General features: G+C 47.8%; 2 long non-coding RNA genes across 4 annotated transcripts; both read left to right on the forward strand.

Annotated features, from left to right (window-relative positions):
- The first annotated feature begins 393 nt into the window (after positions 1-393).
- On the forward strand, positions 394-2,678 carry LOC116732164 (uncharacterized). Of its 3 annotated transcripts, XR_004341719.1 has the most exons (5): positions 394-962; positions 1,050-1,156; positions 1,259-1,286; positions 1,592-1,631; positions 1,855-2,678. It is a non-coding gene; the product is annotated as an uncharacterized LOC116732164 (long non-coding RNA). The 3 variants fall into 3 exon arrangements; XR_004341720.1 differs by lacking the exon at positions 1,259-1,286 and having other exon boundaries at positions 1,050-1,144; XR_004341721.1 differs by lacking the exons at positions 394-962; positions 1,050-1,156; positions 1,259-1,286 and adding an exon at positions 1,454-1,497.
- Positions 2,679-21,472: 18,794 nt separating this feature from the next.
- LOC116733070 (uncharacterized) lies at positions 21,473-22,873 on the forward strand. Its single transcript, XR_004341937.1, has 4 exons — positions 21,473-21,543; positions 21,632-21,755; positions 22,061-22,114; positions 22,225-22,873. It is a non-coding gene; the product is annotated as an uncharacterized LOC116733070 (long non-coding RNA).
- The last annotated feature ends 380 nt before the right edge of the window (positions 22,874-23,253 follow it).

Genomic DNA, 23,253 nt, shown 5'->3' on the forward strand with positions numbered 1-23,253 from the left:
ATATTATTATTATTTTTACTTTTTTCTAAATATACCAACTAAATCTGATTTTACTTTATTTGGTGCTTTCAGAGTTTAACATTCACGCGATGACATTCACCCAATTAGGGGACAATTAATTTCACCTGCTGCAGGCTGTACTTCCTGTTTTACTTCCGGTTCTCTTCCAGCACATTCCTGTCAGGTAAGTCTTGGTTTCAGTGTCGTTTTTATGTATTTGAGGTTGCTGTATTTTTGTAGAAAGGGGACTATTTGCAAGAATTCATGGCATAATCAATACAGTTATAGTAAGACAATATTTCTGGTTATTTATTTTTTTTGGTGATGTATAAACTTGAATACCTTATGGTTTACTATTGACACACCCAAATACCTGTACTGTGAGGCGAAGGGTTTCTATCCTACTTGAGAACTAAGTAGGACAGAAATGAAAGTGACTGTTTTGAAAATCCAATATAATTTGACAGTAAAATAAGAAACTGTGTTGATTTGAACAATTCAAACAACAACAACAAAAACAAACAGTGTCTTGATAATTGGAAATTAATTTCTCCTGTCTTGAATAGACAACTCCTTTCATGTGAACATGTGAACTCCTTTCAGAAACATGGCATGAAGCTATTTGCCTTTGGTCTGGTCTTCAAACTTTCTACCCCAATTTTTTTCCCTCACAGATCTGCTGTGTATAGCACTGCATGTGGTAGTATTTTCTTCTTTTCAGACAGTGTCTTCAAGACATTTGCCAGGTCATCATAAAGCTCCCACACAGATGGAGTTCTCTGGCAGTATGCAGTATAATGTCCCAGGCCATCTTTGGTCAAGCTTCCCCTGAAAGCAATGACTGCTCTCAAAGTAAGTGTTTTTCCTTGGAGAACCATAATGGAGGGAAATTCACTCAAGGCGAATTCAGTTGGATTTGGAAGGTCACTGTCAATCCATGTTATTTCTCCAATGCTGTAGCTGTGAGTAACGGTTCCTGTGCAGAGAACATTTCCTGAGGTACTGGCTCCTGTTTTGAATTCAGATGGACATTGTGATTCATTCTGCAGTGGTCGGAGGCAGGGAGACTGTGGGAGGAAGAGTCCTTTTTCTACTGAAGTGCCAAGCTGAGCCATGCCAGAATTCTTCAGGACAGAAATGTCAGGTGAAACAAATGGTACTTCCCTGGTCATTCCTTTGTTTAGGCAGCAGTATTGTGAAGAGCAGTGTTTTGATAGGTAAACGCTTGATACATTTCTCATTGTCTTCCCAATAACAGTGGCAATATTGCACTGGGCATCGATTTGGTGGGTACCAGACCTCAACTTTGTTTTTGCAAACATTGAACTAAGTAGATCTGCCCTCTGCAAGTATGTCTTTGGGGTCACGCCATCTGTAGTTATGGATTTCACCAGCTGCAAGAGTGTGTTATCACTGTCATTCATGACAACATTTTGAAATGCAGAGCTGTCATAGAAAGTACAGCATAAGCACTGACAAAGGGCATCAAAGGAACAGGTGTTTAACACAGAGAGAGACAATTTCCCAATTTTAACAGGCTGATGCATGTTTCCATTTTTTAATAATCCCACTTTCACTCTTTTGGCCCCAGATGATGAATCTGCATGGAGCCATTCAGTGCAGGAACTCAGGTATGAAGTCCTCTTCCTCTTTTTGGGTGGAAGAATTTGTCCTCTCCAATTTTCAACCATGTTTTCATCTGCTGTGGAAAACTTTCTGGTGGCATCAGATTCCATTAAATGGCTAGAATCCATTTCTCTGTTACCTTCAGCATTGTGGGTAATTATGGATGCAGGATTAACTTCTGCATCTTCTGCTGATGCAACTTGTTCCTCCTCATTTTTGCTTTTGCAGAGCAAATCCGCATATTTCCTTCGATGAAGGAAAGATGCCGAGAAATGAAGCGATCGACTCGCATGGGTAAGTTCTCATGTTTGAACAGGCCATGTTTTACATTTTTGAATTCAGCTTCAACATTGGCTGAGCTTGCCGTGAGGCTGGTGCTTTTGAAGAGTGGAACCATTATTCCTGTCCACAGTGGTAAGTAACTTGCAAGTCTTATAATGTGTGGCACAATCTCAGGGAGGAAATGGATGTTATCCCTATCCCCATTAGCTGCAGCGTGTGTCCTGCTCTCCTCACAAATGTTTGACACCCAGTCTCGTAGGTCAGTCTGAATGTCATCACATGGATCCACTTGATGCACTTCCTTTGTGTCTTCATCTGGAATGAGGATGGAATCTTCTGCAATCTGGGCTTTCAGGTATTTTTTGCACCTCTCTGATTCAAGAGGGGTTCCAGAACTATCATCACCTTCTGCCTCACTGAGAGCCACAACAGTGATGGCATGTATTAACTGCTTTGCATGGTCCAAGCTTTGTGCTTGAAGAAGCTTTGCTATTCCCCTGACAAAGAAGTCTTTGACACGGTGTGACTTGTTTTTCATGCAGTCCCACTGGCAGACCATCTTTATGCAGTGGGCAACATCAACCCTGATGTAACAGGGAGGAAGTTTTGCAGACTGGTTCCCAAGTAGCACACGGAAGCATTCATCAATGTATGACTTCAGGTTAGAAAGAGGAGTGAAGGCCTTCACCAGAGCACCAAGAATAGCCAGGGAAAAGTCACTCACAGCTTCCCTTGGTACAGCTGCGCCTGCACGAAGCCATTCTGTCAGCCATGTCACAATTGCATTAATGACATGGCTTTCTGATAGCATTTGTACCACTGGGACTGAGCAGTTGTCTCCCCTCAGAAACACCTTGATATAAGAAGATGTGGCCAGATGTACCATTTGGTCGTGCCAGTTTTCTGACAACTGAACCAGTTGCATCAAAGCAAACTACTGAGGGACATTTTTTGGTCAGTGCCTTATAAACATTTGACTCCAATAGTGACAGAAGAATTTATCCAGACCAATATGTCTTATACTGCCACTGTTAGGTGTGCTATACTTTAATAACTGCAAAGACAGAATGGGGTCTTTGTCGCCTAATTCCAAATCTTTTCTCTCCTGCTTGGCTTTTCGTAAGGTTGCCAGATTTGGAAGGTGACTTGGCTCGGGATCTCCAATATCCATCAACTCTGATGCCTTTGCTGACCTGCATACAGCTGGTTCCATCCTACCCTCACACAACTCTTTTGAAACCTGTGCACAAAGGGTTCCTGACATGAATCTTTTGGACTGGCCAGTGTGCAGGGAGATGTCGGCATCTTGGATGGAGCACTGGAGCACCATTGGGCTGTTGACCGTTGGCTCTCTGTCACATGTCATTTTAACATGGCCTTGACACTCTTTACAGAAGCCTTTGATATCAATGTACTTACTAGTGACAGTTGGATAAACTTTTGTTCTTTGCAATACAAATGTACATGTGCTTTTCAACTTTTTCCAAAGCAGATCATTAATTATGTGACTCCAAGTGCCAGGTTTTAAAATTGTGTATTCCCTTTTGCCAGATGATGAAAACTTGTCATTGTATTCAACTCTTTCTGGTATAAATTTAATCCATTCTTCAAATGGAACTTCAAGCTGAAAATCTGTAAATTGTCCAGTAGAAGTTGTGTCTGAGTCAAACTCTGTGTCCACGGGGCTTTCAGGATCACTTTCTTGATCATTTATTTCCAAGCTTGCCCATACGTTTTGTCTGTTTAGCTTTACAAATGTGTACAGGGCTTTTGCAGACATTTTATTTCCCAACTGCTGACCTAACTCTGTCCAGACAGCGGCAGCTGGAGTGGCTATATTGCCGTTTTCTAGGATAGCCTCTTTTGACTTGCAGAGAACTGCGAAAAGAGACTCTCTGTCCACTGCTGGCTGTCGAGGCATCTAGTTAAAAAATAAAAAGGCTTTGATTAGCATTGCTCAAAATAATAATTATGGTCTACATAATTTCGAAGAAGCCACAAAACATTGACATTCTAGCAGAGGCTGCACAATTACAATAGTCTTGAACTAAAAAAAGTTAAGTTAGCTTTCCCCTTTTTCTCATTTTTACTTTTTTTTTTCATAATGCTACTGTGGCACGTTGCTAATGCCCCACGATGCTACTACGGCACGTTGCTACAGCCGCACGATGCTACTGCGGCACGATGCTAATGCCGCACGACGCTGCAAGATGCTACAGCCGCACGATGCTACTGTGGCACGTTGCTAATGCCGCACGATGCTACTGCGGCACGTTGCTAATGCCCCACGATGCTACTGCGGCACGTTGCTACAGCCGCACGATGCTGCAAGATGCTACAGCCGCACGATGCTACTGTGGCACGTTGCTAATGCCGCACGATGCTAATGCCGCAGGATGCTAATGCCGCACGATGCTCAGCAGGTATCCGGAGGAAACCATGGTCATGTAGTTACGTTATATTTAGTTGTTATGAAAATGTTATGTATAACAAAGAAACTTGATTTTGTATACCTGACACAATTGGCATCTGTCTCTTTAAGAAACTCCTACTTCATACATCTTTCTCAAAGATTTGAGACCTGAGTTGGACTTGGGGGGGGGGGGATCTATATATGTATATCTGTCTGTTGAATGCACCTAGGACTATTACTGTGGCATCATGCGGCATTAGCATCGTGCGGCTGTAGCATCGTGCGGTTGTAGCATTTTGCAGCATCGTGCGGCATTAGCATCGTGCGGCTGTAGCATCGTGCGGCATTAGCATCTTGCAGCATCGTGCGGCATTAGCAACGTGCCACAGTAGCATTGTGCGGCTGTAGCATCTTGCAGCATCGTGCGGCATTAGCATCTTGCGGCTGTAGCATCTTGCAGCATCGTACGGCATTAGCATCGTGCGGCTGTAGCATCTTGCAGCATCGTGCGGCATTAGCAACGTGCCGCAGTACCATTGTACGGCATTAGCATCGTGCGGCTGTAGCTTCGTGTGGCATTAGCATCGTGCGGCATTAGCAACGTGCCACAGTAGCATTGTGCAGCTGTAGCATCTTGCAGCATCGTGCGGCATTAGCATGGTGCGGCTGTAGCATCTTGCAGCATTGTGCGGCATTAGCATTGTGCGACATTAGCATCGTGTGGCATTATCAACGTGCGGATGTAGCATCGTGCGGCATCTTGCAGCATCGTACGGCATTAGCAACGTGCCACAGTAGCATTGTGCGGCTGTAGCATCTTGCAGCATCGTGTGGCATTAGCATCGTGCGGCATTAGCAACGTGCCGCAGTAGCATCAATCACGGCATCCCTGCATCTGTCCGTTGACCTCACATGCTTTCATTTCCAAATTATGATGCTTGCTCATTCACTGCCGAACTTTTGTAACTTGTGACTTTTTTTTATATGCAAAAACACGGTGGGTCAGTTGTGGAGTGCCCTAGTGCCCCTGCCACTGGGCTTAGCAGGTATCCGGAGGAAACCATGGTCATGTAGTTAAGTTATATTTAGTTGTTATGAAAATGTTATTTATAACAAAGAAACTTGATTTTGTATACCTGAAACAATTGGCATCTGTCTCTTTAAGAAACTCCTACTTCATACCTCTTTCTCAAAGATTTGAGACCTGAGTTGGACTTTGGGGGGGGAAAAATCTATATATGTATATCTGTCTGTTGAATGCACCTAGGACTATTACTGTAGCATCGTGCAGCCTTAGCATCGTGCGGCTGTTGCATCGTGCGGCATTAGCATCGTGCGGCTGTAGCATCTTGCAGCATCGTGCGGAATTAGCATCGTGCCACAGTCACTTTAAGAAACTCCTACTTCATACCTCTTTCTCAAAGATTTGAGACCTGAGTTGGACTTGGGGGGGATCTATATATGTATATCTGTCTGTTGAATGCACCTAGGACTATTACTGTAGCATCGTGCGGCATTAGCATCGTGCGGCTGTAGCATCTTGCAGCATCGTGCGGCTGTAGCATCTTGCAGCATCGTGCGGAATTAGCATCGTGCCACAGTCACTTTAAGAAACTCCTACTTCATACATCTTTCTCAAAGATTTGAGACCGGAGTTGGGCTTTGGGGGCGGGGGGGATCTATATATGTATATCTGTCTGTTGAATGCACCTAGGACTATTACTGTAGCATCGTGCAGCCTTAGCATTGTGCGGCATTAGCATCGTGCGGCTGTAGCATCTTGCAGCATCGTGCAAGATGCTTAGGTGACCCTGGGTCACTCACCTCTGGTCACTGGAGGAAAAACTTCTGGTCACTGGAGGAAAAACTTTCATTTTTTCCTCCAGTTTCTTCATCATCAACTCCCTAATCCAGGGGTGTCCAAAGTCGGTCCTGGAGGGCCGGCATCCTGCATGTTTTAGTTCTCTCCCTGGTTTAATGCACCTGCCTCAAATGATGGCTCGTTAGAAGACCTAAAGGTTGTTGGTACCACCAGGGAGAGAACTAAAACGTGCAGGATGCCGGCCCTCCAGGACCGACTTTGGGCACCACTGCCCTAATCTATAATAAAATCCTTCCCAGATGCATCCTCCGTCTCACTTCCTCCACCTTCTTCCTCCTCCAAATAAACATGCTTAGGCAGAGGTGAGTGACTCAGGGTCAAATCGGTTGTCCGACCTGGTAATAGGGGCGAAATACTGGGTCACTCCCCAGGGGAGAGAGACCCCCGGGCCATCTCCCCTCTGCCTAAGCGGAGGGGGGAGGCCCTGGGTCACTCCCCAGGGGAGAGAGACCCCCGGGCCATCTCCCCTCTGCCTAAGCAGAGGGGGGAGGCCCTGGTCACTCCCCAGGGGAGAGAGACCCCCGGGCCATCTCCCCTCTGCCTAAGCAGAGGGGGGAGGCCCTGGGTCACTCCCCAGGGGAGAGAGACCCCCGGGCCATCTCCCCTCTGCCTAAGCAGAGGGGGGAGGCCCTGGGTCACTCCCCAGGGGAGAGAGACCCCCGGGCCATCTCCCCTCTGCCTAAGCAGAGGGGGGAGGCCCTGGGTCACTCCCAGGGGAGAGAGACCCCCGGGCCATCTCCCCTCTGCCTAAGCAGAGGGGGGAGGCCCTGGGTCACTCCCCAGGGGAGAGAGACCCCGGGCCATCTCCCCTCTGCCTAAGCAGAGGGGGGAGGCCCTGGGTCACTCCCCAGGGGAGAGAGACCCCCGGGCCATCTCCCCTCTGCCTAAGCAGAGGGGGGAGGCCCTGGGTCACTCCCCAGGGGAGAGAGACCCCCGGGCCATCTCCCCTCTGCCTAAGCAGAGGGGGGAGGCCCTGGGTCACTCCCCAGGGGAGAGAGACCCCCGGGCCATCTCCCCTCTGCCTAAGCAGAGGGGGGAGGCCCTGGGTCACTCCCCAGGGGAGAGAGACCCCCGGGCCATCTCCCCTCTGCCTAAGCAGAGGGGGGAGGCCCTGGGTCACTCCCCAGGGGAGAGAGACCCCCGGGCCATCTCCCCTCTGCCTAAGCAGAGGGGGGAGGCCCTGGGTCACTCCCCAGGGGAGAGAGACCCCCGGGCCATCTCCCCTCTGCCTAAGCAGAGGGGGGAGGCCCTGGGTCACTCCCCAGGGGAGAGAGACCCCCGGGCCATCTCCCCTCTGCCTAAGCAGAGGGGGGAGGCCCTGGGTCACTCCCCAGGGGAGAGAGACCCCCGGGCCATCTCCCCTCTGCCTAAGCAGAGGGGGGAGGCCCTGGGTCACTCCCCAGGGGAGAGAGACCCCCGGGCCATCTCCCCTCTGCCTAAGCAGAGGGGGGAGGCCCTGGGTCACTCCCCAGGGGAGAGAGACCCCCGGGCCATCTCCCCTCTGCCTAAGCAGAGGGGGGAGGCCCTGGGTCACTCCCCAGGGGAGAGAGACCCCCGGGCCATCTCCCCTCTGCCTAAGCAGAGGGGGGAGGCCCTGGGTCACTCCCCAGGGGAGAGAGACCCCCGGGCCATCTCCCCTCTGCCTAAGCAGAGGGGGGAGGCCCTGGGTCACTCCCCAGGGGAGAGAGACCCCCGGGCCATCTCCCCTCTGCCTAAGCAGAGGGGGGAGGCCCTGGGTCACTCCCCAGGGGAGAGAGACCCCCGGGCCATCTCCCCTCTGCCTAAGCAGAGGGGGGAGGCCCTGGGTCACTCCCCAGGGGAGAGAGACCCCCGGGCCATCTCCCCTCTGCCTAAGCAGAGGGGGGAGGCCCTGGGTCACTCCCCAGGGGAGAGAGACCCCCGGGCCATCTCCCCTCTGCCTAAGCAGAGGGGGGAGGCCCTGGGTCACTCCCCAGGGGAGAGAGACCCCCGGGCCATCTCCCCTCTGCCTAAGCAGAGGGGGGAGGCCCTGGGTCACTCCCCAGGGGAGAGAGACCCCCGGGCCATCTCCCCTCTGCCTAAGCAGAGGGGGGAGGCCCTGGGTCACTCCCCAGGGGAGAGAGACCCCCGGGCCATCTCCCCTCTGCCTAAGCAGAGGGGGGAGGCCCTGGGTCACTCCCCAGGGGAGAGAGACCCCCGGGCCATCTCCCCTCTGCCTAAGCAGAGGGGGGAGGCCCTGGGTCACTCCCCAGGGGAGAGAGACCCCCGGGCCATCTCCCCTCTGCCTAAGCAGAGGGGGGAGGCCCTGGGTCACTCCCCAGGGGAGAGAGACCCCCGGGCCATCTCCCCTCTGCCTAAGCAGAGGGGGGAGGCCCTGGGTCACTCCCCAGGGGAGAGAGACCCCCGGGCCATCTCCCCTCTGCCTAAGCAGAGGGGGGAGGCCCTGGGTCACTCCCCAGGGGAGAGAGACCCCCGGGCCATCTCCCCTCTGCCTAAGCAGAGGGGGGAGGCCCTGGGTCACTCCCCAGGGGAGAGAGACCCCCGGGCCATCTCCCCTCTGCCTAAGCAGAGGGGGGAGGCCCTGGGTCACTCCCCAGGGGAGAGAGACCCCCGGGCCATCTCCCCTCTGCCTAAGCAGAGGGGGGAGGCCCTGGGTCACTCCCCAGGGGAGAGAGACCCCCGGGCCATCTCCCCTCTGCCTAAGCAGAGGGGGGAGGCCCTGGGTCACTCCCCAGGGGAGAGAGACCCCCGGGCCATCTCCCCTCTGCCTAAGCAGAGGGGGGAGGCCCTGGGTCACTCCCCAGGGGAGAGAGACCCCCGGGCCATCTCCCCTCTGCCTAAGCAGAGGGGGGAGGCCCTGGGTCACTCCCCAGGGGAGAGAGACCCCCGGGCCATCTCCCCTCTGCCTAAGCAGAGGGGGGAGGCCCTGGGTCACTCCCCAGGGGAGAGAGACCCCCGGGCCATCTCCCCTCTGCCTAAGCAGAGGGGGGAGGCCCTGGGTCACTCCCCAGGGGAGAGAGACCCCCGGGCCATCTCCCCTCTGCCTAAGCAGAGGGGGGAGGCCCTGGGTCACTCCCCAGGGGAGAGAGACCCCCGGGCCATCTCCCCTCTGCCTAAGCAGAGGGGGGAGGCCCTGGGTCACTCCCCAGGGGAGAGAGACCCCCGGGCCATCTCCCCTCTGCCTAAGCAGAGGGGGGAGGCCCTGGGTCACTCCCCAGGGGAGAGAGACCCCCGGGCCATCTCCCCTCTGCCTAAGCAGAGGGGGGAGGCCCTGGGTCACTCCCCAGGGGAGAGAGACCCCCGGGCCATCTCCCCTCTGCCTAAGCAGAGGGGGGAGGCCCTGGGTCACTCCCCAGGGGAGAGAGACCCCCGGGCCATCTCCCCTCTGCCTAAGCAGAGGGGGGAGGCCCTGGGTCACTCCCCAGGGGAGAGAGACCCCCGGGCCATCTCCCCTCTGCCTAAGCAGAGGGGGGAGGCCCTGGGTCACTCCCCAGGGGAGAGAGACCCCCGGGCCATCTCCCCTCTGCCTAAGCAGAGGGGGGAGGCCCTGGGTCACTCCCCAGGGGAGAGAGACCCCCGGGCCATCTCCCCTCTGCCTAAGCAGAGGGGGGAGGCCCTGGGTCACTCCCCAGGGGAGAGAGACCCCCGGGCCATCTCCCCTCTGCCTAAGCAGAGGGGGGAGGCCCTGGGTCACTCCCCAGGGGAGAGAGACCCCCGGGCCATCTCCCCTCTGCCTAAGCAGAGGGGGGAGGCCCTGGGTCACTCCCCAGGGGAGAGAGACCCCCGGGCCATCTCCCCTCTGCCTAAGCAGAGGGGGGAGGCCCTGGGTCACTCCCCAGGGGAGAGAGACCCCCGGGCCATCTCCCCTCTGCCTAAGCAGAGGGGGGAGGCCCTGGGTCACTCCCCAGGGGAGAGAGACCCCCGGGCCATCTCCCCTCTGCCTAAGCAGAGGGGGGAGGCCCTGGGTCACTCCCCAGGGGAGAGAGACCCCCGGGCCATCTCCCCTCTGCCTAAGCAGAGGGGGGAGGCCCTGGGTCACTCCCCAGGGGAGAGAGACCCCCGGGCCATCTCCCCTCTGCCTAAGCAGAGGGGGGAGGCCCTGGGTCACTCCCCAGGGGAGAGAGACCCCCGGGCCATCTCCCCTCTGCCTAAGCAGAGGGGGGAGGCCCTGGGTCACTCCCCAGAGGAGAGAGACCCCCGGGCCATCTCCCCTCTGCCTAAGCAGAGGGGGGAGGCCCTGGGTCACTCCCCAGAGGAGAGAGACCCCCGGGCCATCTCCCCTCTGCCTAAGCAGAGGGGGGAGGCCCTGGGTCACTCCCCAGAGGAGAGAGACCCCCGGGCCATCTCCCCTCTGCCTAAGCAGAGGGGGGAGGCCCTGGGTCACTCCCCAGAGGAGAGAGACCCCCGGGCCATCTCCCCTCTGCCTAAGCAGAGGGGGGAGGCCCTGGGTCACTCCCCAGAGGAGAGAGACCCCCGGGCCATCTCCCCTCTGCCTAAGCAGAGGGGGGAGGCCCTGGGTCACTCCCCAGAGGAGAGAGACCCCCGGGCCATCTCCCCTCTGCCTAAGCAGAGGGGGGAGGCCCTGGGTCACTCCCCAGAGGAGAGAGACCCCCGGGCCATCTCCCCTCTGCCTAAGCAGAGGGGGGAGGCCCTGGGTCACTCCCCAGAGGAGAGAGACCCCCGGGCCATCTCCCCTCTGCCTAAGCAGAGGGGGGAGGCCCTGGGTCACTCCCCAGAGGAGAGAGACCCCCGGGCCATCTCCCCTCTGCCTAAGCAGAGGGGGGAGGCCCTGGGTCACTCCCCAGAGGAGAGAGACCCCCGGGCCATCTCCCCTCTGCCTAAGCAGAGGGGGGAGGCCCTGGGTCACTCCCCAGAGGAGAGAGACCCCCGGGCCATCTCCCCTCTGCCTAAGCAGAGGGGGGAGGCCCTGGGTCACTCCCCAGAGGAGAGAGACCCCCGGGCCATCTCCCCTCTGCCTAAGCAGAGGGGGGAGGCCCTGGGTCACTCCCCAGAGGAGAGAGACCCCCGGGCCATCTCCCCTCTGCCTAAGCAGAGGGGGGAGGCCCTGGGTCACTCCCCAGAGGAGAGAGACCCCCGGGCCATCTCCCCTCTGCCTAAGCAGAGGGGGGAGGCCCTGGGTCACTCCCCAGAGGAGAGAGACCCCCGGGCCATCTCCCCTCTGCCTAAGCAGAGGGGGGAGGCCCTGGGTCACTCCCCAGAGGAGAGAGACCCCCGGGCCATCTCCCCTCTGCCTAAGCAGAGGGGGGAGGCCCTGGGTCACTCCCCAGAGGAGAGAGACCCCCGGGCCATCTCCCCTCTGCCTAAGCAGAGGGGGGAGGCCCTGGGTCACTCCCCAGAGGAGAGAGACCCCCGGGCCATCTCCCCTCTGCCTAAGCAGAGGGGGGAGGCCCTGGGTCACTCCCCAGAGGAGAGAGACCCCCGGGCCATCTCCCCTCTGCCTAAGCAGAGGGGGGAGGCCCTGGGTCACTCCCCAGAGGAGAGAGACCCCCGGGCCATCTCCCCTCTGCCTAAGCAGAGGGGGGAGGCCCTGGGTCACTCCCCAGAGGAGAGAGACCCCCGGGCCATCTCCCCTCTGCCTAAGCAGAGGGGGGAGGCCCTGGGTCACTCCCCAGAGGAGAGAGACCCCCGGGCCATCTCCCCTCTGCCTAAGCAGAGGGGGGAGGCCCTGGGTCACTCCCCAGAGGAGAGAGACCCCCGGGCCATCTCCCCTCTGCCTAAGCAGAGGGGGGAGGCCCTGGGTCACTCCCCAGAGGAGAGAGACCCCCGGGCCATCTCCCCTCTGCCTAAGCAGAGGGGGGAGGCCCTGGGTCACTCCCCAGAGGAGAGAGACCCCCGGGCCATCTCCCCTCTGCCTAAGCAGAGGGGGGAGGCCCTGGGTCACTCCCCAGAGGAGAGAGACCCCCGGGCCATCTCCCCTCTGCCTAAGCAGAGGGGGGAGGCCCTGGGTCACTCCCCAGAGGAGAGAGACCCCCGGGCCATCTCCCCTCTGCCTAAGCAGAGGGGGGAGGCCCTGGGTCACTCCCCAGAGGAGAGAGACCCCCGGGCCATCTCCCCTCTGCCTAAGCAGAGGGGGGAGGCCCTGGGTCACTCCCCAGAGGAGAGAGACCCCCGGGCCATCTCCCCTCTGCCTAAGCAGAGGGGGGAGGCCCTGGGTCACTCCCCAGAGGAGAGAGACCCCCGGGCCTCCTTAAAACAAAATCAATCTCTCTCTCTCTACCCCCCCCCCCCCCCCCACAGGTCTTGAACCCATGTTAACTGGGCAACATGCACATGCATCACTCGAACATCTAGAGATACTATGCTACTTGATATAAGCTCTAAAAACCATGCAATGACCTGGACTTGAACCCAGGATGCATGTGTCCAAAGCACAGACACTATCCATTGTGCCAACCAAGCAACTGACAACTAATGCATTCAAACTTCTACAAATACCACTACATAGGTTTGGCTTAAAAAATTATGATACCAGGTCATAAGCTGGACTCGAACCCAGGATGCATGTGTCCAAAGCACAGACACTATCCATTGTGCCAACCAAGCAACTGACAACTAATGCATTCAAACTTCTACAAATACCACTACATAGGTTTGGCTTAAAAAATTATGATACCAGGTCATAAGCTGGACTCGAACCCAGGATGCATGTGTCCAAAGCACAGACACTATCCATTGTGCCAACCAAGCAACTGACAACTAATGCATTCAAACTTCTACAAATACCACTACATAGGTTTGGCTTAAAAAATTATGATACCAGGTCATAAGCTGGACTCGAACCCAGGATGCATGTGTCCAAAGCACAGACACTATCCATTGTGCCAACCAAGCAACTGACAACTAATGCATTCAAACTTCTACAAATACCACTACATAGGTTTGGCTTAAAAAATTATGATACCAGGTCATAAGCTGGACTCGAACCCAGGATGCATGTGTCCAAAGCACAGACACTATCCATTGTGCCAACCAAGCAACTGACAACTAATGCATTCAAACTTCTACAAATACCACTACATAGGTTTGGCTTAAAAAATTATGATACCAGGTCATAAGCTGGACTCGAACCCAGGATGCATGTGTCCAAAGCACAGACACTATCCATTGTGCCAACCAAGCAACTGACAACTAATGCATTCAAACTTCTACAAATACCACTACATAGGTTTGGCTTAAAAAATTATGATACCAGGTCATAAGCTGGACTCGAACCCAGGATGCATGTGTCCAAAGCACAGACACTATCCATTGTGCCAACCAAGCAACTGACAACTAATGCATTCAAACTTCTACAAATACCACTACATAGGTTTGGCTTAAAAAATTATGATACCAGGTCATAAGCTGGACTCGAACCCAGGATGCATGTGTCCAAAGCACAGACACTATCCATTGTGCCAACCAAGCAACTGACAACTAATGCATTCAAACTTCTACAAATACCACTACATAGGTTTGGCTTAAAAAATTGATACCAGGTCATAAGCTGGACTCGAACCCAGGATGCATGTGTCCAAAGCACAGACACTATCCATTGTGCCAACCAAGCAACTGACAACTAATGCATTCAAACTTCTACAAATACCACTACATAGGTTTGGCTTAAAAAATTGATACCAGGTCATAAGCTGGACTCGAACCCAGGATGCATGTGTCCAAAGCACAGACACTATCCATTGTGCCAACCAAGCAACTGACAACTACTGCATTCAAACTTCTACAAATACCACTACATAGGTTTGGCTTAAAAAATTGATACCAGGTCATAAGCTGGACTCGAACCCAGGATGCATGTGTCCAAAGCACAGACACTATCCATTGTGCCAACCAAGCAACTGACAACTAATGCATTCAAACTTCTACAAATACCACTACGTAGGTTTGGCTTGGACTTGAATCCAGGGTCAATGTTTTTGAAAGCATAGACACAAACCACAGTTCCAAACAAGCAACCAATTTCTTACGTGATTGAACTTGTACAAATACAACAAGGTAGGGTTTCATATAAAAATTTAACACCATGCCAGGGTCTCTTCTTGTGTGGACGACCACAGGATTTTTATTCAATCTCCATGGGGATTTCCCATCACCCAATTCAATTATTGTCGAGAAAGGTACACTGTTATCCTTTGCTGTATTTTCTACAGTTAAATACCACAAAATGCCCAGTAAAACTACCATAAGACATCTTTACAAGTAGTTACTGTAATTTGCATTGCATCATGGTTATAGTACATAGTATTACAGTAACTTACTGTATGTTTTGAATTTGCAGTAATTTACTGTTTACACATTACAGTAGTGGTACTGTACTTATAATATACAGTAAGAATTCTATTTGATTTCCAACGGTCATCATACACTGTTAGCCTTTGCTGTATTTTTTACAGTTAAATACCACAAAATGCCCAGTAAAACTACCATAAGATAGGGTGACCATATTTTCAGTTGGGAAAACCAGGACACCTTGGAGCGGGGCGGGGGTGGTCTAAAAGCGGGGAAACTCTTTTGTAAATCGTCGGTAAACATACATTTGCGCTTTGGCATGTTGTTGGCGTACTGACAGCCACGCTATCTGACGCGGCTCAGGGATTACGTCACACGCTGTAATTTGCATTGCATTATGGGTATAGTACATAGTATTACAGTAACTTACTGTATGTTTTGAATTTGCAGTAATTTACTGTTTACACATTACAGTAGTGGTTCTGTACTTATAATATAAGAATTATATTTGATTTCCAACGGCCATCATAGCTGCTTCATCGTGGTTCCCTGTTTCTGTATTTTTACTCCTTTAGTGGTTAACATATTTTTAAGGCAGAAAGAGAGAATGTACTGTTGTTTTTTTCACATCCTAGCTAACATTAATATGCAGTTTATCTAGCTACGTCATCAAGCGTGGCTTCGCTTCCAACTGTTTTCTGATGACGTTTGTTTTAAACTCCGAAGCTTTTTCTCTCCAAGTGCAAGTGCAGCTCTGTCTCCGTGCTGTGGGCTCACGCTGCTTCAGCTCTTCAAGACAGGTAAAAAAACACTTCTTAGAAAACTGTTTGAAGCCAAAACCTAGTCTGGAAATGTACATTTTAGATGGAGTTAACGTAGCTTATAGCATCATGCTATAACTTAGCATTATAGCATGAGCTGGTTTGTGCTGGTTAGCCTGGTAAAATAACGTTACCTTTACGTTACTAACTCTGGTGTTTTATATGACTGGCATATTGCAACCTTATAAGTTACGTGTCTGTAAATGAGGTGAAAGATAGGAAAATATGATGTTGTTATTTTTTGAGCTGGTGCTAAGGAAAATGATTATTTAATGCTAAAAATACACTTAATCTTACGACATGTGTAAAGGGATAGCCAACACTTTATTTGGAACAGTTTTCTGTGGAGCATGGGGGAGCTCACAATAGCAGACATTCAAACAAAGCAGGGCCCTTTTCCTCCCCCGCTGAAGACAGAGCAATAAATTTACATTCCGATAGGGGGAACAGACTTCTTGGCGCCTCTCGGCCCGTGTCGGATGGAGATGGGCACGAAGTGGTCCGCCTTTACTTAGATAAAAACCAGACATCGGAGCTGTAATCAGGGGAGTTTCCGGGGTTCTTTGGGGGGCCGAACAAGGTCTCTAATTGGTCAAAGAACGGAACGCCTTCTTTGCATATATTAAATAGGGAAACTCCTCTTCTGTTTAAAAATTCCAGGCCAGCAAACGGAGTTAGAGGTTTTTTCATCTTTTTCCTCCACGTGGGCGCCTTTGTCTGTCTTATGTGTTGTCTGTTTTCCCTTTGTCTGTATAAAATGTATATCTCTGTATCTCTGCAGCTTTGTTGTCGATTGCTTTGTATGAATTAAACTCTGTGATCTGTGACGTCATTGGGCCTCGCCTTGTCTTGCAGCCGTGACGACATCCGGTCGCGACCCGGGAGAACAGGAGTGAAAGAGAGCCATGCTTTTTCCAAAATTAAGCTAACCTAATAACTTTCCTCCTTAACACTGGTTTGGAATTAACATTAGCTAAGGTGCTAATTTTACCGTTGAAGGTTTTAGCTTGACTTTTGCCGCTTAATCTTCCTCAGGCGGCTTTGGGTTGAGATGAGCTCAGTGCTGAGTGTCTGTTAGCATTGTTGTTACATCCTTTGTCAAACAATATAACCTTAACTGATAATTGATCCTCCCCCCCTTTTCTTTTTTTTTTTTTACATCTAATGACTGTTCATTTGTTTAAACCATGATCTTGCAAACGTTAAAAGTGCAGATTAGCTACGTAGGTCAGTAAAGATGAATTTCTAACATTGTTCTTTTTTTTTCTTTTCTTCAGATGACCTTTTTTTTTCACTCCCAAGCTTTTTCCCTCCAAGTGGCTGTGCAGTTCTGTCCTGCTGAGTGCTAACATAGCTTCATCTCTTCAAAAGACAAGACAACAGGTAAAAAGACAGCTCTTCAAACATATTTGAAGCCACAAAATAGTCTGGAAATGTAGAGGAGCAGCTAACCTAATCTATAACTTTGAGCTTGCTACAGCTGGTTAGCCTGCTAAAGTACCATTACATCTCCAACATAGTGTATAAGAGTCTGTAAATGAGGACAAAGGTGAAAAACATTAAAGTAGTTTCTGTTATTTTTTGAGTTGGTTCAGCCACAGTGGCAGGTGGACAAAAAAGTTAATTTCCAACCCTGGTTACATACAAGGACTGTTCACATGTTTAAACCATGCTCCTGCAAATTTAAAGTTAAGTCAGTACTAACAGGTGCAATTATGTACAGGTGTAAATTCTGCAGCATTTGTACTTCAGAATTTACAGAATTTTGTAGTCATGTGAAGAAACATCAACACACAGCTAATTATCGGTTTGCATGTGGAATAGAGCAATGTCCTGCTTCCTTCAGAACATTTTCTGCATTCAGGTCCCACATGCACAGGAGTCACCGCCATTGCAGAAGTCAGACTGAACACTTGTGGAATGTAATGCTTTAAAAAATGCATTTAGCCCCACAAACTGTCATTCACATCCGCTGTTTCAGAGTGGTAGCAGGATGTAGGGGTAAAGTCTAGTCTAGTCTCCGGGATGAGGTTCTCAAAAACCTGTTGTAATCTGGGTGAACTGGCCCTTTAAATATAAATTACTACCAGTAAGTTTTCCTTTTATGTTTTAAAGGTATCTTCCACCAAGATGTCTGTTGAAATGGAAATGACCTTACCCACTACACCAAGGGTAATCATGCTTGGTAAGAGGAATATTTTCTATCACTATAATTTTTTTGTAGCAATGTATGTAATTGTTATGGTAGTCTGTACTTTTACTCACTAGCGTTAGCCTGACAAGGGTTTGTCTATTTTAGGAAATAGCTTGATGTCTGCAACCCGGTGGATGGTCAGTATGGAGGAGAAGGTATTTTTCGAGCCTGAGCAACTACATGACTTTGCCAGCGTCCTTGCTGTCTTTTCTGGGTCATATTATGTCTTCAATCTGGAGTATCAGGAGTCGGCATCCACCACGCTGGAGATGATACAACGGCAAGTACTCTACACCAAGCCATTTATGAATTAAATTTAATGACAGTTTGACTGATGATGAAGAACCATAGCTGATTGCTGTATTGTACGTCTTCATTTTAAAAAATACAATTAATATATTTTATTTCTGTTAAAAGATTCTTTGTGAGGATCAATCCAGATGTTGGTACCAAATGCACAGCCAAAGTCGGTACAAGCCGCAAGACGGGAAGTCTTGTCAAGAGGAAAGTAGTCAGTGTCAACTCCCAGATCACCACCTTCTTCCAACGACTCGCTGAATTTGAATGGAGGACTTCCAGCTAGGTAAGTATTTTACCAAATGTAAATGTTTATTATTTTGTTGTCTTTTCCTCCTATCTTGCATGCTCTGACTTTACTTTAGCCTTTTTAATATGATTTTAATGATTATTTATAAATGCCATGTGATTCCTACACAATAGCCCTTTAGAGTAGCCTACATCTTTTCTGTGTCCGTGGTAAAAAGTGGATGTCGCTGCATCTCTTAATAAATCACAGAAATGTATAAGTGTGTAGTCGTTTAAGTGTGGTGTATTTTTATACTATGCAGTTTTCAGTTTATTAGGCACACCTTTGCAGTAATCCGTCAGCACCAACAAAATGACTAAAAAGATTGTTGTACTTCATCGTCCCCTTGGGGACATTTGTAGTACGCAATCTTTTGAATTACTGAAGACTGACTGACTGCTTTTGCCATAAACAATCCAAAAACCTGAAGTGAAGCCAGTCCTGCTCATTCTTTATGCAGCTTCTATTATCACTTCAGTCCAATTGATTTTCTTTTAAAACAAATTATCAACTTAATGCTGCTTTATGACAAAGATTTTATGCATTTGAACATTGTCACTTCAGCTTAATTTGTCAACTTCCTGTCGATTTGAAAATGTAGATAACTTCCTGACCATCTCATGACCTCCCACATTGTCTGTCTTATTCTTTACAGTTCAGCTTCCACAAGATGGATCCCACTGATTTTGTTTGACGAATGGAATAAAAGTTCTTCTGATGTAGGAAATGTGTTCTATGGTTTAGTTGTTTTATAACACATTATATTGTACAGTATTGTGACATTGTTCTTTATGACATTGCGAATATGTAAATGGATTTTATTTCTACAAATCTGCTGAAAATAAATACCTGTTATTCACAGTACTTGGACTAAAATTTTTTTTATGAAATTTTTCGGTTTATGGTAAAATATTCTTATATTACAAAAATGTAAACTTTAATTTACAGTAAAACTGACATTATGTTGTGAAACAAGTTTACAGTAGACCAGCTTTCCTATAAAATACAATTACAGTAAAGCAGTTATAACTGTAAAGCACACTCACAGTAAAAATTAACTGTGAAATATCATAACAGTAAAGGTACTGTAGAATGGTAATTACAGTAACTTGCTGGCAACAGTGTTGCCAGTAAGTTACTGTAAAATTACAATAAAAGGTCTAACAGTGCAGGCAGCAGGCATGGACTGGGTCCACAAAAAAGCCTTGGACTTTGACTCGGAGGTGCCTGTAACAACCAGTATGCGGGAAACCATCAACCTGGGACGGACGTCACAACAATAATATCATGACTCACTTTATTACCACTTTAAATTTATACCAGAAGAACCAATGTTTACTCCATAGAGCTTCTGATATTAGTTAAATACTTACAAAGAAATGAAGGTGTCCGTGTGTGTGTGCGGGGGAGAGGGTGTGTGTGTGTAGACCTTCCTATGGCCCTGAAAAAGAACATTTAGCTATTAATAAAAATTTAGCAAAATAAAAGCATCTGGCTGCCATGATGCAGCCACACGGTGACCATTAACAGATTTATCGTTTACGTTCTTCTCACTCAGTTTCTCAGGGCTTCGCTTTGCAAGTATCAGGTGTTGATAAGTAAGGCGAACACTATAGCTACGTTTCCACTCCAAATGTGTGCAAATTTTTGTCAGTATTCCACTGATGTAGAAAAAACTCATTTCACAGTGTCCATTAAATAAAAAAAAGTAATTAAAATCACATTTGAACAAGCTTGTTGACACAATGTCATTAATCATGCCAGCGAAAGATGTAAATACTTGCATGAAATGTATTCATAATTCAGCCATGATGCTAGTAGCGGTCATCATGTATCAGCCATCGGAGGAGACTTTGGCGTCTCATTCTGGGGTTGGAGCAACAAACCTCTATATTTACGGCTATATGTATGCAATGTTTCGGGGAAATTGTAGTCACGATTTTACAGAAGAGCTTTGGATTCAACAAGTTCTAACGACACAAAACTTTTCATGAACGTTGGTGCAGCCAGCTGCTCGTTGTCCGAACAAAACAAAAACAAACCATCATCACAGGCACGCGGATAAAATGAGTACAAATTAAAATGTGTTGCTTGTCGTTAAGTAAAATCTACAGTTGGTTTAGATGCCGGACAAGAAAGTTTCATATCAGGCAGCCTAAAAGCAAGGATGAGAATCCAGCATCCACAAATACTTAAACATAAAGACTATCAAAAAAAAAGTCTAACCCTCTTTATGTCCTTTTAGATTTCCACAGTACAGGATAAATGGATAAAGAAGAAATCTTGAGATAACATAGAAAACACTATGTTATTACCTGAAATTACCTGAAAATAGCCTGACATTTTGGGGGTAATGGTTGAACTTCCCCTTAACCTTTTAAATGATATAAATGATTTACTTGAAAATGAGGGTATTATTAATATTAGATATCTTTTAACACTGTGCCGTCCACATGATAAGCAATCAGGTAAACTGAATGGTATTTAAAACTTTGTGTCTTGATGTTCCTTGTCATACCGTTTTACTGAAAGAGAGATTTTGAGCATGTGAGGAGACACGAACGCATCCTCATGTCTCCTCACATGTCAAACATTTTTCAGATCGGGTTGTGAGATCAGGCCCAAAACAGGTGTGACTCTGACCTACCCGTTTACACTTCTCAGAAATCCCCTCTGCATGTTTCTCCTTTCAGTAAAGTAGCATGTTTACTGTAACTACATACAAAGTTACACTGATTACACCGATTATACTATGTTATATAATGTTGTTCTCATTCTTATCCTAAAAGAAACAAGTGTACCAGGCTAAATGAGAGTTTCATGAAAGCCATCTTATTATAGTGAACCACAAAAGCTGTAGTTATAAACTGGAGAAACCTCATCAACAGGTGTTTTCTGAAACATCATCTGAAGATGCTGCTTTTTAAAACCTGTAAAAAGCATTGAAAACCATTGATGGTAAAGCCTCAACCAATTGTTGACAAAACCATTGACATTAAAAGCAATAGCAGTTTATAATAATTCGAAATAATTGAAAAAATAAAATGTGAAAGGAACAGTAAAAATGTTACTTTTATTTTCATCCCAAATAAGTAATTCAGATTTCATAATTCAATATAACTGGGTTCTGTAAGGCCTTGCAGCTGCTTGTTGTGTGAATATATGTCACCATAAGACGGATTTATTTATTTATGTTTCTGGTTATTAGTTCCAATAACATGGTTATGTTCAATCACCATGACAAAGTCATTAGAGCCAAGATATAAACAGGTGTTACATCTATAATACCAACAGGTTACTGTGCAGCAGATGTTTCTCACTTACATGTTGTCTCTATTGCTGTAAAGCGAAACTGAAAGAATTTCGTAAGAGGCAGGACACACAGACGAAGGCGTGACATAACACAGGGTTAGGGTTAAGGGTCAAGGGTTACTTAAGACATGTTTGGAGCAGGATTTAGTCATTTCTTCTGTTGGCATCTGAAAATCAGCTCTTCTTTCTCTGATCCAACTGGTAAGATGTGTTATAACATTAAGATTTGTTGAAAGAGCAACATTTCACTTCTAGTCTTGTTTTATTAATTTGACAAAAATGTGTTCAGTGTTTAAATTTCCAGCATAATGGCAGCAGCAGACGTACCTGGAGCCACCAAAGGACTGCTTCTCATCTTCACTCTGTTTACACTGGTTCATGTCACACACTCACTGGAATCAAAGCAAAATCTGGTAAAAAAAAAATACTGTAAATAAATTATGTTTCTTCCTCAGGTTTGGTCATTATCATGCAGGGTTAATACAAACACATTTAGCACAATAGCTGAACAAATACAGAACTTTGAAAAGGAAAAATAGTGTAATTGTAAATGTTTTACTTTTAACTCAACATCAAGTTGACTTGTTTTAGAAAATATCTTTTTGCCGCTTTCCAACAATAATGACTGAAATTCGCTTTGTATTCAGTCCTGTTATGAGCGAACTCTTACCGAGCGATACGCATAAATAGATCACTAATTTTTTCTGTAATTTTGCAGGAAATTCTCACAAAATATTATCAAGGTGGATTGAATGAAGCAGCCAAAAAGAAGGTGGGTTTCTGGGCTGACAGCACTGTGTTTAAATGTGATCAGTTGATAATAATTATTCAATAAAAAATAATTGAGTCTGCATTTTACATGAAAAATCTTTTGCCCAACAGGCACAGCTGGACAATGGGCTTACACGTTTTATAGAAGATTTTCAGGAAGATGTTGACGAGATTTTTCTTGTTGTAAAGCGACTGAAAGTCATAGCAGAGAAGAACCTTTACCTGAGCGAACTCCCCACTGTGGTCGATAACTTTTTAAATGAAAGGATTCAACAGGCCAATAATGATATAAAGGCTTATGAAAAGGAAATGCAGGACATCTGGGACTTTGTAAACCACGAAGAAAGCAATCTTGGCAAGCTTAATCAGAGCTTATTCTAAAATTAAATTCTTTCTCTTCTGTTTTGTTTGTTTTTATGAGAAAAATCTAGAATAAATGACAAGTTGTATGTTAGCTGATCAAGGTGTTCCTTGCCAGTTGGTGATTCTGTTTCTTTTTAATAAAACTAAATATGCAGCTTTAAATTAAAACTGAAGGATCTGAAGAATTGCTTGGCATTGGGTTGCACAGACTCAAATTTGTGAAGTGGTTTTGTATTTCTTCTGGTCGGTCCATCAATGCAGAAAGTTCAAAAATCAAAGCAGGTCAACTTCTTACACAAAGTTAAGATACAGGTTTGGGATAAATTATATGCAATGCAATAATGTGACACTGTGTAGTTTTACTTTTCTGATTACCAATAAAGATGTCAACAAATCAGGTTTGAGTTCAGTTTAATCTTTCAGCTGTTTTTTGTCTCATTATGTTGGAGATGCAAAAAAAGGGAGAGAAACTGGAGATCAAGAGGTTTTTAAAATTCTGAATAAAAGTAAAGTAGGCCTGATGTCAAAGTTACAAAAACTGTCATTCCCGTACCCAAATGTAGAAATGGTTTATCAACTTCTGACTTTGAGTTTATCGTTTCTACCCTACAACGTGCATTGTTGTTACAGGAGTGTTTACTGCAGCACCTGACAGAAGAAAGATCTCCAGGGAAATGGAGTAACCCTCCACTTTCATTGGTTTTCCCTTGTTTACACTGTAAACTGATGGGTCAATAAAATTACCCTCCAATTCAGGATTCCATCCATCTAATAAAA

Source organism: Xiphophorus hellerii, chromosome 14 (genome assembly GCF_003331165.1).
Source record: "Xiphophorus hellerii strain 12219 chromosome 14, Xiphophorus_hellerii-4.1, whole genome shotgun sequence".
Classification (NCBI taxonomy): Eukaryota; Metazoa; Chordata; class Actinopteri; order Cyprinodontiformes; family Poeciliidae; genus Xiphophorus; species Xiphophorus hellerii.